Source organism: Myxine glutinosa, chromosome 13 (genome assembly GCF_964187855.1).
Source record: "Myxine glutinosa chromosome 13, kmMyxGlut1.1, whole genome shotgun sequence".
NCBI lineage: Eukaryota > Metazoa > Chordata > Myxini > Myxiniformes > Myxinidae > Myxine > Myxine glutinosa.
In genome coordinates this window covers 58,239,249-58,251,400 of record NC_136273.1, presented here as the reverse complement: position 1 = coordinate 58,251,400, position 12,152 = coordinate 58,239,249, and the positions used below count along the sequence as shown (strand labels likewise).

The window sequence follows — 12,152 nt, the reverse complement described above, 5'->3', positions numbered from 1 at the left end:
GTGATCGCTCCGCGTCCTCGGTAGGTGCAAGGCGATTGTGTAGACCCAGCGGTAGCCGCTACACACGTCCCCCCAGAATCGACTTGCACCGGCAGGATCAATTCCAGGGGGGTCCTGATGACCCGGCCGAAGCGACCCCTGGCGGGTTGTGGGGGGGGGGGGTCCAGTGTGGTGGTGGGCGGTCGAGTGGGGGGCACCGTGGACGGGGGGCGGCCTCGCCGCGGCAGAAGGGCCACCCGTGGTGGGTGGTCGACGTCCACGTGCGCCGGCTTGAGGCGGTCCACCGCAATCCGGTCCGACCTGCCGCCGATGTCGATGACGAACGGCTTGTCGTCCCGTCGCAGGACCCGGAAGGGCCCATCGTACGGCGGCCAGAGTGGCCCCCGATGTGCGTCATGACGCACAAAAACGTACTCCGCTGTGCGAAGCGCTGGGGGGACGTAGGACTGGGGGTCACCGTGGTGGGACGGGGGCAAACCGTCGGGCGGTCTCCTGGAGGTCCGAGCGCTGGTGAGCTGCGGACCAGGGACTGGTAGCGTCGGGCACGAATTCGCCCGGGACGCGTAGCGCCTGGCCGAAGACAAGCTCGGCGGTGGACGCCCGGAGGTCCTCCTTGGGGGCCGTGCGGAGGCCCAAAAGGACCCACGGCAGCCGGTCGGCCCAACCGCCGTCCTGAAGGCCGGCCATGAGCGCGCCCTTCATGGAGCAGTGGAATCGCTCGCACAACCCGTTGGCTTGGGGGTGGTAGGCCGTAGTACGGTGGAGCTTGACCCCCAGGTTGCGGGCGACCGCGCCCCACAGCTCGGAGGTGAACTGCGGTCCGCGGTCCGACGAGATGTCCGCCGGTGCGCCGAAGCGGGCGACCCAGTTGGCGATGAAAGCCTGCGCCACGTCGGCGGTGGTGGTGGAGACGAGGGGAACGGCCTCCGGCCACCTGGTGGTCCTGTCCACCATGGTGAGCAGGTGTGTGAAACCCCGTGATGGGGGGAGGGGGCCCACCAGGTCCACGTTGACGTGGTCGAAACGTCGTTCGGGCACCGTGAAAGGTGCCAGCGGGGCCTGGGTGTGTCGGTGGACCTTGGCCTGTTGGCAGGCTGTGCAGGTGCTGGTCCAATCGCGGACGTCCCGTCGAAGGCCGTGCCAGACGAATCGCGCTGACACCAGCTTCTGGGAAGCTTTCCGGCCCGGGTGGGAAAGGCCGTGGAGGGAGGCGAAGATGCGGCGTTGCCAGGTAACGGGCACGATGGGGCGAGGCTGGCCTTGGGAGACGTCGCAGAGCAGGACAGTGTCCGCGAAGGGGATGTCGGCCAGGCGGAGGCCCGTGTCTGCCGCCCGGAGGGCTTGCACCGTGGTTTGGTCCGCCGCCATAAGCGCGAAGTCCACGCAGAGGTGGACCGCGTTCGCGCTGTCCCGAGAAAGACAGTCGGCCACGGCGTTGTCTTTGCCGGCGACGTGCCGGATGTCCGTGGTAAACTCCGACACGGCGGAGAGGTGGCGCTGTTGGCGGGCCGACCACGGCCCCGTGACCTTGGCCATTGCGTAAACCAATGGCTTGTGGTCGACGAACGCCGTGAAGGGTCGGCCCTCCAGGAGGTGGCGGAAATGGCGAACGGCCAGGTGTAGACCGAGGAGCTCACGGTCAAACGTGCTATATTTGAGCTCATTCGGCCGGAGTTGCCGGCTGAAAAAAGCGAGTGGCTGCCAAACCCCGTTCACCCATTGCTCATGTACGGCACCCACCGCGTAGTCGGAGGCATCCGTGGTGAGGGCTATGGGAGCGTTGAGCACCGGGTGAGCGAGCAGTGTTGCGTCGGCGAGGGCCCGCTTTGAGCTTTTAAAGGCCGCGTCCATTGCTGCGGACCAGACGACGTCGTGCTTGGCCGGCTTGCCCCGGAGGGCTTCGTAGAGGGGCCGCATGAGTTGAGCAGCGCGGGGCACGAAGCGGTGATAGAAATTCACCATTCCCAGGAATTCCTGCAGGGCCTTTATGGAGCGGGGACGCGGAAACGTGGTCATGGCCTCGACCTTGGTTGGCAGTGGCACGGCCCCGTTCTTGGTGATGTGGTGGCCCAAAAAATCAACGGCCGTCGTGCCGAAGTGGCATTTGGCCGGGTTGACGATGAGGCCGTGCTCGCTGAGGCGCCCGAACAGTGTTCGGAGGTGGAGGAGGTGCTCGGCCCGGGACGTGCTGGTGACGAGGATGTCGTCCAGGTAAACGAAGAGGAACGGCAGGTCGCGCAGCACGCCGTCCATCAAACGCTGTAATGCCTGAGCCGCGTTCTTGAGGCCAAACGGCATTCGCAGGAATTCGAATAAGCCGAACGGCGTGATGACGGCCGTTTTTGGGACGTCGGCCACCCTGACAGGTACCTGGTGGTATCCCCGTATTAAATCGATCTTTGAAAAAATGACCCGTCCTGCCAAACGGGCGGAGAAGTCTTGGATGTGCGGGATCGGATACCTGTCGGTGGTGGTAGCGTCGTTAAGGCGGCGGTAGTCGCCACATTGGCGCCAGCCGCCCCCTGGTTTTGGGAGGATGTGTAGTGGCAAAGCCCACGCGCTATCGGAGCGCCGCACGATGCCGAGGTGTTCCAAAGCGTCGAACTCGGCTTTGGCCACGGCGAGCTTGGCTGGGTCGAGGCGGCGGGCTCTGGCGTAGACCGGTGGGCCCGTGGTTGGTATGTGGTGCTCGATCCCATGTCGTACTGCGACGGCCGAAAACGTCGGCCGCGTGAGGGCCGGGAACTCCGTGAGCAGGCGAGCAAACTCGTTCGCCGCCTGGAGGGCACATGCCAGCTCGGTCGGAGCGGAGCTGCTCAATGTGCATGCCAGGGAGCTGAAGGTCTCAGCATTGATGAGGCGACACCGTTGGACGTCCACCAGCAGTCCGTGTGCGCAGAGGAAGTCGGCGCCTAGCAGAGCCATAGGCACGCTTGCGGTTACAAAAGTCCAATTAAAGCGTTGGCCGCCGAAGCAGAGGGTGACGTTGCGCGGGCCGAAGGTGCGGATGGCCGATCTGTTGGCCGCAACCAAGGAGGGGCCGCAAACCGCGGACTGCTTGTCCTGATCGGAGGCGGGTATGACGCTCAGTTGGGCGCCGGTGTCACACAGGAAGCACTGTCCGGACGCTTTGTCCGTGATGAAAAGTAAGTTGCCCGTGTGGCCGGTGCTCATGGCTGGTAATGAACGCCGGCCCGGCCGTTTCCCGGCTTGCCGAAGGTGCACGGGGGTTGGCATGTCCGGGCCTTCTGTCCGAACCTGGCATGATAATAACACCACGCCTGGTCAGGTGGAGGCCCCGGTCGTCGTGCTGGAGGTGGTCGGCGCGCGTAGCGGCTGACAATTGCGTCGGCAGTTCGGTCGTCGACCGTGCCGGGTGCTCGGGCGCCATGGGCGTTGCTTCGGACGGCGGTGGGCTCCAGGTCACTGCTCCAATGCGTTGGCCTGCCGCGGAGATCTTGTTGGCTTCCCTGGCGAGGGCGCGGGGATCCGTGATCGTCGTGCTTGCCAGGGCGAGGCGTACCTGGCTGGGCAGCTGACGGAGGAAAAGCTCCTGGGACAGGAATGCCGGAGAGTGCTCGCCGAGCAGCGAAAGCATGTAGTCCATTCGCTCGGACGGGCGCGTGTCGCCGAGCTTGGGCAGGTCGAGCAGGCGCCGTGCGCGTTCCGCCGATGAGAGGGCGAAAGCGTCGAGGAGGAGCTTTTTAATCGCGTCGTATTTGTCAGCGGCTGGCGGGCTCTCGAGGAGGCTCAGGGCGCGGGCCGCGGTGGCGGAGCCGAGCGCTGCTACCACATGGTGGAAGAGGGTGTCGTCGGCCGTGATGCCTCGCAGGGCGAACAGGGAGTCTGCCTGGGCAAACCAAACCGCCGCGTGAGCCTCCCAGAAGGTAGGCAGTTTGAGGGTAACTGCCGTGTCCATGTCGGGTCACCAATGTAGGAGCTGTGCTCCAACGTAAATCGGAAGAATGGACGCGACAAAAAGCTGGAATTCGTCCGAGTTTCTTTATTGTGTCAAATCAACTCGGGTACTCTCAAAAGCCTGTTTATCGGGCAGCAATATATATACACATTATCCCGGAGCGTTTGCCCGGGAAAGGCGAGAGGGGGCGTGCCCGGGCGTCCTGGATGAGGCCTGGCAAGTCGAGAGCGGGCATGCCCGGGCATCCCGGACGAGGCCTGGCAAGTCGAGAGCGGGCATGCCCGGGCGTCCTGGACGAGCCCGGCATGGTGATCGCTCCGCGTCCTCGGTAGGTGCAAGGCGATTGTGTATACCCAGCGGTAGCCGCTTCAACATCAATCGAATATGCAAATTAACTTCGACGCAGGAGGAGGCCATTAGTCTGCGCAAGATTATTATCAACGAGCAAAGGTACCCGGCGTCGCAGGGTAACAATGAGTCGCTTCCTGACGGGAATATGACATACGAAATCTGGGTCCATCGTCAAGACATTCTGGAGGGAATTTTAAAACGAGATCACAAGTACACTGGAGCAGTGACGTGTCGAGGGAAAATGACGCTCGGGGCGAGATGTCAAATTGCCGCCCCTCGTAACGTGTGTGTGTGTGTGTGTGTGTGTGTGTACAGTGTGTGTGTGTGTATAGTGTGTGTGTGTGTGTGTGTGGGTGTGTGTGTGTGTGTGTGTGTGTGTGTGTACAGTGGCGTAGTAATGGTTTGTGGCGCTTGGGGCGATGGTCAAAAATAGCGTCCCCTGCAGGCACTGACATCGTCATTAATTCCTATTGAGCATTGAGGGGGCCATATGAAAGAGCTCTAAGCTTCTCCAGCGGGATAAGCAGCAGAGCCCTGGAACCTGTTCAAAATGAGAATAGATATAGATATGATCTCTTGAGATGATCAGGCTTATGATGTTATATGCTCCTCCCCAAACCCCGGTCACGGTGTACCTCCGAGCCCCGAGAGGAGTCACGGCAGAAAGATGTGTTATTCTGTATGTCAAAGATCAATGGTGAAACCACACCAATTGTTACCAACAAACAAGTATTGTGTTAAGATCACACAAGAATAACAGTACAACAACAATAGTAATCAATTGTACAACCAATTGTACAATTTTTACAACCAAAAGTATTGACATGGGCATTGAGGAAGTTAGGAGTGGAGGAATGGTTGATCAGAGTAGTGATGGCAATGTACAAAAGAGCGCGCACAGCTGTAAGGACGAAGGACGGGAACAGAAAAAAAAAAGGTTAGTTTGAGGTGAAGGTGGGAGTGCATCAGGGGTCGGTACTAAGTCCACTACTATTTGTAGCTGTGATGGAGGTGCTGGCTCGGAACGTAAAGGAGGGTTTACCGTGGGAGTTGTTGTATGCAGATGATCTGGTGCTGATTGCGGAAAGTATGGATGGACTGAAGGAAAAGATGAACAAGTGGAAGGAATGTATGGAGACAAAAGGTCTGAAGGTGAATATCGGAAAGACGAAGGTGATGGCAAGTGGTAAAGCATGTGGTGAGGTGGAAAGAACTGGGAAGTGGCCCTGTGCTGTGTGTAGGAAGGGTGTCGGAGTGAACTCCATTCAATGTACAATGTGCGCTGAGTGGGTTCATAAAAAATGTAGTGGTCTGAGAGGGTCATTAACCAGTGTGGCAGCTACATTCAAATGTAAGGTGTGCACAGAGGGAGCTGCAGATGGGGGAAATGTTGAGTTGGATCTTGGAGACGGCGTGAAGCTGGAAGATGTGAAAACATTTTGCTACCTCGGAGACATGCTGAATGGAGAAGGTGGATCAGACTCGGCAATGGTTGCTCGAGTGAGATGCGCATGGAAGAAGTTTCGGGAACTGAGTGGCGTGCTGATGATGAGGGGAGTGTCGTTGAAGCTGAAGGGAAAGGTGTATGCTGCATGTGTGAGAAGTGTTATGATTTATGGGAGTGAGACATGGGTAATGAACGTAGAGCAGCAACGAAGGTTGGAAAGGGTGGAAATGCGAATGGTTCGACGGATGTGCGGAGTATCGTTGAGAGAGAGGAAGACAAATGATGAATTGCGAAAGATGATGGGAATAGAGCCTGTGATTGATGCTGTGAAGAGGAACAGGTTGAGATGGTTTGGTCATGTGTTGAGGAAGGATGAAAGTGACTGGTTGAGAATACTGATGGAAATGAATGTAGAAGGAAGTAGAGGACGAGGAAGACCGAGAAAGACTTGGCTAAAGATGGTGGAAGAAGAAATGCGGGCAAGGGGGTTAACAAGGAGAGATGCAGAAAATAGGGCAAAATGGAGAAGATTGTCATGGGGACCGCAAGGCTAACCCCCACTCTAGTAGGGAAAATGGCCTTTAAAATGCATATTGTTGTTGTTGTTGTACAACCAATATATTTTTCCTATGATGGTACCATCAGGTTCGTACAATATAACTCACTGTGCTCCAAGTGAGCAAAAAGAAGAACATTCCCCAATGTCTCTATTCCGGCATCAAGCCGAAGTCGATCCGCTCCAGTGATCGTCAGAACGATGTCCAATCGAGACCAGAATCCCGTTCGGGTGACAGTCACAGTCCCGCTGCCAAAGCTGCGCAAAGGTGCCCTCAAGGCGACTGGGAAATCACACCCTCGGGTATGGAAGTTCCACGGCTCCAAATCGGCGAACCGCAGATTTCCCACTCAAAAGCCACATTACTCACGCACACCAGATTAACGTCTGAATGTGGTGAAAATGGTTGAAGCGAAGTGAAAAGCCTTGAACGATGCGCAAATCCTGCTCGAGGTAAAAATGGCAGATGGCCCGTTCTCGTGGCGTAATGGCACTCTGATGATTCCCTCCGGAATCAACCGCAAAACCTGTCACGCAGGTTTATCTGTCACAGCAATGACAATTCTGTAACAGGAATCCCTTTCCCTGGATACCCAAAGTTCACTTGTGACCCTCGTTCGCCAATCGTTCGCTGCAGACCTCGAAGCAGCTCGGCTTCTTGTCCGACTCACTCGCTCCGCCTTCTCTTCCTCTTCCTCTTCCTCTTCGTCGTCGTCCGGTTCCGGTTTCATTTAAAACATTAACTTTTTTACCTTTTGAAAATAGTAATCTCTATTTTCCCCTTAAACGACAACAATAATAGTACATGGAATCAAAAATGTTTACAGTGGATGAAAACCACAACAACGGAAGTGACAAATCCGTAACACTTATTAACTACAAAGAATCTGGAAGAATTCCTGTGTTTCTAAACACTAGGGCATGCCCGTACTATATATAAGCTAGGACGTGCCCGTACGTGGGTGCCCGTTCCTTGCCAAAAAAAAAAAAAAAAAAAAATTTGTGTAGGGGTGTGTGTGTGTAAACATCCTAGGGCGTGCCCGTACGTGGGTGCAAAAAAACATGCGTGCAAACAACAACAACAAAAAAAAACTTTGAAACCACGTGGCAGTAACGACCACAGAACCCCCCCCTCTATTTACATGAATGGTTTGGTCCATTCGCAACGACCACAGAACCCCCCCCCTCTATTTACATGCAATGGTTTGGTCCAAAGCGAACGGCTTGCGGTGTTTGGTAAAGAAATCGCCATAGCTCGGTAACTACTTGTCCGATTAATTTCAAACCTTGAAAAGGCACATCCTCGGGTCCCCAGCAATATACCTGGCAAGTTGCAAGTATATCGGACCCGTGGTTGTCGAGAAACAGCGGTCACAGACAAACATACATACATACATACAAACATACAAACATACAAACATACACACAGAGATTACTGGAATTATAGATAGATACGCCATGTTAAGGTGCATGGAACAGTTTAATAGGTCCTTCCATGGCATGGTATTCCTATTACAAAATAACTACAGTACCAAAAACAATAATAACATTGTAAGAAAACATTTATTAATACTAATAATATTAACAACAATAATAATATTAGTAGCTGGCGAAGCCGGTTTTGTGAATGAACGCGTACTGTTACGGATTCGTCACTTCCGTTGTTGTGGTTTTCATCCACTGCAAATATTTCTGATTCCATGTACTATTATTGTTTTCAAAAGGTTTATTGTTTAGGAACTGTTTTCAAAAGGTGAAAAAGTTAGAGTTAAAAGAAACTGAAAACCGGATCGGGAACCGGACGACAACGAAGAAGAGGAAGAGGAGAAAAAAGAAGGCGGAGCGAGTGGAGTCGGACAAGAAGCATAGTTGCTTTGCGGTCTGGAGCGAACGTTGGCGAGCAAGAGTCACGAGTGAACTTTGTGTTTCCCGGAAAAGGGCTTCCTGCGACAGAGTGGTTATCGCTGTGACAGATTAACCTGCGTGTCAGGTTTTGCGATCGATTCCGGAGAGAATCATTGTCTGGCCGTTACGTCTCGAGAATGGGCCGTCGGCCATTTTGACTCGCGCGCTTTGCGCCTCGATCAAGGTTTCTTTGCTTCGCTTCAGCCTTTGCACATCGCGCAAGGTTTTTCTTTGCTTCCCGTCAGCCGTTTTCGCCGCAGTCCGACGTATCTGGTGTGTGTGTGTGTGTGCAACGCGGATTTTGAAGGTAAATCTGAGGTTTGCCGACTGTGAGCCTTGGAACGTCTATACTATACCCGAGGGTGTGATTTCCCAGTCGCCTGGAGGGCGCCTTTGCACACCTTTGGCAGCCGGACTGTACCTACCAACCCAACGGGATTCTGGTCTCGATTGGACATTGATCTGTCGATCGCTGGAGCGGATCGACTCTGGCTTGAAGCCGGGGATTAGAGACATTGGGGATGTTCTTGTTTCACTCACTTGGAGCACAGTGAGTTATATATTATAAAACTGATGGTACTATCATAGGATATTGATTGTACTTTTGATTCATATTATTGTTGTACTGTTATTCTTGTGTGATCTTAATACAATATTTGTTTGTGAGTAACAATTGGTGTGGCTTCACCATTGATCTTTGACATACAGAATAACACATTTTTCTGCCGTGACTCCTGTCGGGGCTCGGAGGTACACCGTGACCAGGGGGACGGGGAGGAGCGCGTAACAGTACGTGTTATGTTGAAAAAACAGTTTTTGCTGGATCCTTTGAGAATTCCAAGCTTTGACGCACCAAATCACTCAATGGAGGCCGCCATCTTGCGGATGCGGAAGTATGCATAAAAAATTGAGAAAAAGTTCGATAGGAGTTTGTTTCACCCGTCTTTTTTTGATTCACATTCTTATGCACCTCTAATTTGTAATTAAAATACTTTGAGACCAACCTCGTTCCCCGGGCCCACACGGGCCCTGGTTATCTTCAACGAAAATCGTCACCAAACACTGGAACCAATGAGATTCGAGAATTTGAAAAAATATTTCAAAAACCAAATCACTCAATGGAGGCCGCGATCTTGCGGATGCGGAAGTATGCATAAAAAATTGAGAAAAGTTCAATAGCAGTTTGTTTCACCCGTCTTTGTTTGATTCACAATCTTATGCACCTCTAATTTGTAATTAAAATACTTTAAGACCAACCTTGTTCCCCGGGCTCTGGTTATCTTCAACGATAATCGTCACCAAACACCGGAACCAATGAGATTCGAGTATTTGAAAAAATATTTCAAAAAAGCTTATTACCGCGTTTCGGAGGCTGAAAACGGCATCAAATATTCTAAAATTGACGAAGAATGATTTTTTAGAAATCTCGCGGCCGTCGGGGATAGTTTTTCACGGCCGGAAATATCCGAAGTTGAGACGGAATTCACCGAATTAATCAAGGACATTTTATAAATTTTAATCTCATGCAGAATGCAAATGGTGTCATTTTTAACGAGGTACGGTACCTACTACATCTACCTACTACCAACTACCAACTACCTAACCTACTGAAGCCATAGTGATGGGTAAAATAGTGGCAAGAGGCTTTGGCTTCGCCTGCTCATTGCGGCTTTGCAGTAGGGTACTGAAGGAGCTGGGGCTCCCACGTCGATCGGAAGAATGGACGCGACAAAAATCTGGAATTCATCCGAGTTGCTTTAATCAAACCAAACACTCAGGCACTCTGAAAAGCCCGTTTATCGGGCAGCAATATATATACATATTATCCCGGAGCGTTTGCCCAGGAAAGGCGAGAGGGGGCGTGGCCCAGCGTCCTGGCTGCGGCCTGGCAAGTTGAGAGCGAGCCTGCCCGGGCATGCCCGGGCGTCCCGACCGAGGCCTGGCAAGTTGAGCGCGGGCCTGCCCGGGCGTCCTGGACGAGCCCGGCATGGTGATCGCTCCGCGTCCTTGATAGGTGCAAGGCGATTGTGAAAACCCAGCGGTAGCCGCTACACACGTCCCCCCAGAATCGACTTGCACCGGCAGGGTCAATTTGAGGGGGGTCCTGATGACCCGGCCGAAGCGACCCCTGGCGGGTCGTGGGAGGGGGTCCGGTGTGGTGGTGGGCGGTCGAGTGGGGGGCACCGTGGACGGGGGGCGGCCTCGCCGCGGCGGAAGGGCCACCCGTGGTGGGTGGTCGACGTCCACGTGCGCCGGCTTGAGGCGGTCCACCGCAATCCGGTCCGACCTGCCGCCGATGTCGATGACGAACGACTTGTCGTCCCGTCGCAGCACCCGGAAGGGCCCGTCGTACGGCGGTCGGAGTGGCCCCCGATGTGCGTCGTGACGCACAAAAACATACTCCGCTGTGCGAAGTGCTGGGGGGACGTAGGACTGGGGGTCACCGTGGCGGGATGTTGGCACGGGGGCAAACTGTCGGGCGGCCTCCTGGAGGTCCGAGCGCTGGTGAGCTGCGGACCAGGGACTGGTAGCGTCGGGCACGAATTCGCCCGGGACGCGTAGCGCCTGGCCATAGACAAGCTCGGCGGTGGATGCCTGGAGGTCCTCCTTGGGGGCCGTGCGGAGGCCCAAAAGGACCCACGGCAGCCGGTCGGCCCAACCGCCGTCTTGAAGGCCGGCCATGAGCGCGGCCTTCATGGAGCGGTGGAATCGCTCGCACAACCCATTTGCTTGGGGGTGGTAGGCCGTAGTACGGTGGAGCTTGACCCCCAGGTTGCGGGCGACCGCACCCCACAGCTCGGAGGTGAACTGTGGTCCGCGGTCTGACGAGATGTCCGCCGGTGCGCCGAAGCGGGCGACCCAGGTGGCGATGAAAGCCTGCGCCACGTCGGCGGTGGTGGTGGAGACGACGCGAACGGCCTCCGGCCACCTGGTGGTCCTGTCCACCATGGTGAGCAGGTGTGTGAACCACCATGACGGGGGGAGGGGGCCCACCAGATCCACGTTGATGTGGTCGAAACGTCGTTCGGGCACGGTGAAAGGTGCCAGCGGGGCCTGGGTGTGTCGGTGGACCTTGGCCCGTTGGCAGGCCGTGCAGGTGCTGGTCCAATTGCGGACGTCCCGACGAAGGCCGTGCCAGACGAATCGCGCCGACACCAGCTTCTGGGAAGCTTTCCGGCCCGGGTGGGAAAGGCCGTGGAGGGAGGCGAAGATGCGGCGTTGCCAGGTGACGGGCACGATGGGGCGAGGCTGGCCTTGGGAGACGTCGCAGAGCAGGACAGTGTCCACGAAGGGGATGTCGGCCAGGCGGAGGCCCGTGTCCGCCGCCCGGAGGGCTTGCACCGTGGTGTCGGTGGTTTGGTCCGCCGCCATAAGCGCAAAGTCCACGCCCAGGTGGACCGCGTTCGCGCTGGTCCGGGAAAGACAGTCGGCCACGGCGTTGTTTTTGCCGGCGACGTGCCGGATGTCCGTCGTAAACTCCGACACGGCGGAGAGGTGGCGCTGTTGGCGGGCCGACCACGGCTCCGTGATCTTGGCCATGGCGTAAACCAACGGCTTGTGGTCGACGAACGCCGTGAAAGGTCGGCCCTCCAGGAGGTGGCGGAAATGGCGGACGGCCAGGTGTAGACGGAGGAGCTCCCGGTCAAACGTGCTGTATTTGAACTCGTTCGGCCGGAGCTGCCGGCTGAAAAAAGCGAGTGGCTGCCAAACCCCGTTCACCCATTGCTCATGTATGGCGCCCACCGCGTAGTCGGAGGCAGCCGTGGTGAGGGCGATGGGAGCGTTGAGCACCGGGTGAGCGAGCAGTGTTGCGTCGGCGAGGGCCCGCTTTGAGCTTTGGAAGGCCGCATCCATTGCTGCGGACCAGGCGATGTCGTGCTTGGCCGGCTTGCCCCGGAGGGCTTCGTAGAGGGGCCGCATGAGTTGAGCAGCGCGGGGCACGAAGCGGTGATAAAAATTCACCATTCCCAGGA

General features: G+C 56.0%; 2 protein-coding genes across 2 annotated transcripts in view; both read right to left on the bottom strand.

The window, feature by feature from the left end:
• LOC137415943 (mitochondrial adenyl nucleotide antiporter SLC25A25) overlaps positions 1 to 12,152 on the bottom strand; it is a 210,929-nt gene that overhangs the window by 81,865 nt on the left and 116,912 nt on the right. The window lies entirely within an intron of this gene.
• LOC137417470 (glutaredoxin-2, mitochondrial) overlaps positions 1 to 12,152 on the bottom strand; it is a 45,151-nt gene that overhangs the window by 25,849 nt on the left and 7,150 nt on the right. The gene's annotated exons all lie outside the window — the stretch shown is intronic.